This window comes from Jaculus jaculus, chromosome 1 (genome assembly GCF_020740685.1).
Source record: "Jaculus jaculus isolate mJacJac1 chromosome 1, mJacJac1.mat.Y.cur, whole genome shotgun sequence".
NCBI lineage: Eukaryota > Metazoa > Chordata > Mammalia > Rodentia > Dipodidae > Jaculus > Jaculus jaculus.
In genome coordinates, this window is record NC_059102.1 from 64,966,896 (window position 1) to 64,972,000 (window position 5,105).

At 38.7% G+C, this 5,105-nt stretch overlaps 1 pseudogene; it reads left to right on the forward strand.

Annotated features, from left to right (window-relative positions):
• Positions 1–410: 410 nt before the first annotated feature.
• On the forward strand, positions 411–913 carry LOC101609639 (annotated as a pseudogene).
• The last annotated feature ends 4,192 nt before the right edge of the window (positions 914–5,105 follow it).

Consider the following 5,105-nt stretch of genomic DNA (forward strand, 5'->3'; position numbering starts at 1 on the left):
GTACTTTTACAATCATGGAAGTTGTTAATAAAAAAATAAAAAAAAATTAGGACTTGGGCGGATGGATGGGGTCTGCATTAGGAAGACGGTACCAGCTCAGGTGCCGTGGGGAACCCGGGTCAGTGTCTTTACAGCCACTGGTCCGCAAACAAGTGGATGGACGCGCCCCTGGTGCCACCGAATGGAACCCGTGAGCAGGTCTAGAGGGTACGGAGAGTGGGTAGCACCGAAGGCTCAAGGCGCAATGTCTCCAAGCGGGAAGAGAGTGTGTGTCTGTTGAAAAGTCAGTTATCCACGCACAGCCAGATGCACAGAGCAATCCTGCGCCTGGAGTTCCATTGCAACAGCAAGAGATCTCCTGCTCCCTGGTGCTGGTATTAAAGTTTTTGTCTGATTTCCTGTGATTTACCATGAAGTATATATGAAAATGATGTACACTGCCCAAATGTGGAGTCGGATTCCAGCCTCCCGCAATCATCTTAATTTATGAGAATGAAACCAAGGGGAAGAGTCACCAGCGGACCATTCCAGTACGGAACTTTTCCAAGTTTTCAGATTGCACCAGAGCCGCTGAACAATTAAAGAATAAAATACGACACAAGTGTTACCTGGAACAGGTGTCTCTGAAGCAGCTCGAGAAGTTGTTCAGTGTTTTACAAGGTCACTTACGAGGACAGAGCTTGGCAGAATTGATGGAACAAATTCAATGGGAAACCACCATTGATCCCGAGGGGGACCTGAACAAACTAGGTGACAAAGAGCTCGCTAAAAGGAGGAGCATCATGGATGAACTTTTTGAGAAAAATCAGAAGAGGGATGGTCCAAATTTTGTTTATGAAGTGGAGGTTGAGTTCCCACAGGATGCACAGCTGCAGGCCTGTGCTGGGACACAGAGTCATCTGATGAGCTCTGATACCTGACAATTTATTGGCTAGCAGAATATCTATGTTTCTACAAATCATACAGATTTTTTGGAGAAAATTATTGTTTACTAAATGTACATATGTTGGGTCATAAAACCAATATTTTACATCTAGTATGTAGGCCTATGAGTAATACAAGAAAAACAATATAGCAGACTGTTTGTAAGGTGCTTGTAATCTAATCAAGGATAACGCAAAAATTTGTGAAAAGATGAACAGTATTAAGCAGTGCCGCATGCTTGATAAAGACTAAAAAATTCCAGATCATAGGTGACTGGGGTAAAATAGTTGGGAAGATGTTTTCCTTCAGTGGAAAAATGGGCCTTTAGCCCTTGAAATGTTAAACTTATGCAGGAATCCAAGATGAGAGCAACTGAAGAAAGGGGAAGGACATGGCAATGACACAGGAACTAGAAATATTTATTTGAAGAAGAGTGAACAAAGTATCGTTTGACAAGATTGGGATCATCCTTGTGCAATATGTGCTCTGTGTGTTGACGTCAGGAGGAGTACTGTCAAATGTCCGGCAGCTGTAAGTGGGTGCCGTGTGATGGACAGCAGGGCGGTTCTGTCCTTGAATCAGGATATAAATACTAAAAAACTCTGAAACCCAGAACCTCTTCCCATAAGTGAGAAGTTGGTAAAATGGGAAATCTACCCATAAAAATAAATAATAGATACTTCCAGTTTTAGACCTGTTTATGAATTTGAATATACAGAAGAGGATCTTTGTTTAACAAGGTAATGTATGTGCAAATATATTTGTTCTTATGTAATTGGTAGAACTCTTATGTCCTCTACAAGGAAATTATTTATTAAATAAAGCTGTAAAAAGTAAAAAAAAAAAAATTAAAAAAGCTAATAAAAATTAAAAAAAGAAATGACACTGTGAACAAGTTTATAGATATTTTTTTCTTATGGTGAGATATATGAATTTTCTAGTTATGATACATTTGGAAAATAAAAGTAAAAAAACACATGGGGCTGGAAAGATTGCTCAGTAGTTAAAGGTGTTTGCTTGCCAAGCCTGATGGCCTGGGTTTGATTCCCCAGTACCCAGAGCCAGATGCATAAAATAGTACATGTGTTTGGAGTTTACATTGGCAGGAGGCCCTCATGTATGATAATCACTGTCTGCCTGCCTCTCTCTCTCTCTCTCTCTCTCTCACTCAAATAAGTAAATGAAATTTAATAAAATATAATAAAAAAATATGGGCTCAAAAGGAAAGATGTGGTTCATGGCACCTCAAAGAATCTTTGAACTGTTTATATAAAAGGAAAATCCTAAGCACTTTTATAATACATTATTCTTGATTATAATCACTATACCTTACAAGTACCCATGAATTTTGTAATCGATTTTAAAATCTGGTATTTTCCAAGGGATTGCACCTTCTAGGGATAACTCTGGTGGGCCACATTCTGTTTTGGTACAATTAATGGGTACTTTCTATGACTGCATGCTCAGTTGCTCAAATATTGGAGAGGGCAGGCAGCTCTAAACATAGATTGATCCTCATGTCTGGCTGTAAAAGGAATACTGAACTCTAACTCACATTCCAGGCAACAGTGGAGCCTTGGCTATGAAGAATTCTGTCATGTCTATCACATGGACATTATTTCATAGTGAAAACTGGAGACAGGTTGTTATTGAGTAGAGACTCATTCTGACTTTCACAAAACTAGACCACGTGATGTTATTTATGAAACCAAAATAATGGTTTTGGAAGAAAGCCTATGGACAGTGATTCAGATAGACATACGGATATTTTCTGAAATGCTTCTTATGATATTTTAAAGTAGGAAGTAGCTGGCATGCCTTTAATCCCAGAACATGGGAGGCAGACATAGAAGGATTGCTGTGAATTCAAGGCCAACCTGAAACTATGTAGTGAATTTCAGGTCAGTTTGTGCTAGAGTGAGACCTTACCCTGAAAAACCAAAAAAATTAAATTAAAATAAAAAAATCCAAATGGCTCAGTTAAGGATGCCATTAGTAATATTTCTTCAGCCTATGAAAAGTCCAGGTCAAAAAATTTTTTTTGTATTTAATTGTTATTTATTTGAGAAAGGCAAACAGAGATAGAGGTAGAGAGAAAGAAAGAGAGAGAGAGAGTGGGCACACCAGGGCTTTTGGCCACTGCAAACAAACTCCAGACACATGTGTCACTTTGTGCATCTGGCTTACGTGAGTCCCAGGGAATTGAACCTTGATCCTTTGGCTTTGTAGGCAGTGCCTTAATCGCTAAGCAATCTTTCCAACCCAAGTCCAGGTTATTTTCCTCTTACTTCTGCTTCTGCTGGGCAGTTTAATTCAAACATCAGGTAATCTAGGGCAAGACTTCTGAAACCTTTTCCACTCCTAATACCTTCTCATCCATGAAATTTTTGTGTGTCTTCAGGTATATAGGTATATAAAGTATATAAAGGTACATGAAGTATATACAAACTCAACAGTTACTGATAATAAATTATAAAGAAATTTATTTTAAAACCATTCATTGGTATACATATATTTTACTACTTGTTAAGGATAAAAGCAAGTTTACATACTAATGAGATGAATGTGTGTTTAAAAATCTGAACTGAATATTTGATACTGCAGGATTTAAATATGTTCAATGTTTTTCATAGTTGGTTGATATTTTGATTTTTATAACTAATGCTGAGATGCAGCTATGCATAAATATATAGTACAAAATGGCTGAAGTCGGTTCAGGACTATTTCAGAAATTGTTGGAAATTCTATTCTAATCCCAAGACAAAAAAACTTTATATGAAAGTCATGTCAGCAAGGCAAACAGCAATTTTTAAAATCAAACATTGTTACATAATCCAAAGATACACTAATTTGATACTTAGCATGTAGGAATAGTGGTAGGAAAATATTCAAAGTCTTCATTTTCTATAGTCAAAACACCATATTCCCAGAGTGCAGAAAATTTTCTATATACATTAAGCACATTGCAATTTATAACACAATAGTCTCAAATCTGAGCCTCGGTGTTTTCTTCATGGTTAGTTGGTGTTGCCAGGTATGATGAGGTGCAGGGTATAAAGTGCAGCTGTGTGTGTTCTAGACCAAGACTGCTTGAAGTTGTGCAATACAACACAGGTGAGGATTGCTTAAAGCACTGTGGATTAACTATGTGTTGATTTTAATTAATTTTTGGTGGTTGTACATTCAGAAACCTTTTCTACTACTGCCACTTTTTTGTTCCCATGTTCAGTTATGTGACCACAGCCCATAGTTTATGAATGTGAAATGTAGGGCACAGGGCACGGGTGTGGACTGTCACAGTGGACAGGTCTCATCTACTATCACTGCTGGGCCCTTAGTCATTTGTCATGATGCTACATCTGTTTAAGCTCTGCCTCTTTGCATCCAACAACAGCCCTTTTTCCTCCTTCCCTCCTTTTCTCTCCGTCCCTCCCTTCTTTTTGAGATAGGCTCTTGCTGTGTATCCGTGGCTGGCCTGGTACTTACTACGAAGACCATGCAGGCTTTGATCTCTTGACGGTTGGTTGGGATTACAGCATGTGCCTCCATGTCTGGCTAAGTCCTTTTTTATTTCAAAATCAAAGGCCTGTTCTTTCTTCCTGCTCCAGCCCGGCCACTACAGTCTTTAACTATTATCAAAGTGTCAGTTACCCAGCTTCAAATAGCCCAGTGTGGGTGGTTGTGTATGACTATGGGGAAGACATGGAGAACCTTCTCTGTAATAATCTCCTCTGGGAAAACCAGTTCTCCTCCCTCCTCCAGGGCAGTGTCCAGTTTCACAAATATTTGGTGTACATTGCCACACTCAAAACAGAACATCTCTGTGGGTATTGTTTGCATTTAGATATAAAGTGATCTGCATTTCTTTCCCAAGCAATGGTTGTTAAGAATCTGCCTTACAATGAAGTGAATTCAGAAGATACCATAGTGGTTTTCCCAAGCAGGGTGGCTGAAAGGCCTTTTGGAATTTTCAGAGTCCCTTCAAATGGCAGTTTAGTTCACTTCTTTATGTTTCTTTTTTCTTTCTCTCTCTCTTTCTTTCTTTCTTTCTTTCTTTCTTTCTTTCTTTCTTTCTTTCTTTCTTTCTTTCTTTCTTTTTTTGTTTTAGATTGGGTTTCACTCTAGCCTTGGCTGACCTGGACCTCACTCTGTAGCCCCAGGCTAGCCTCAAACTCATAGTG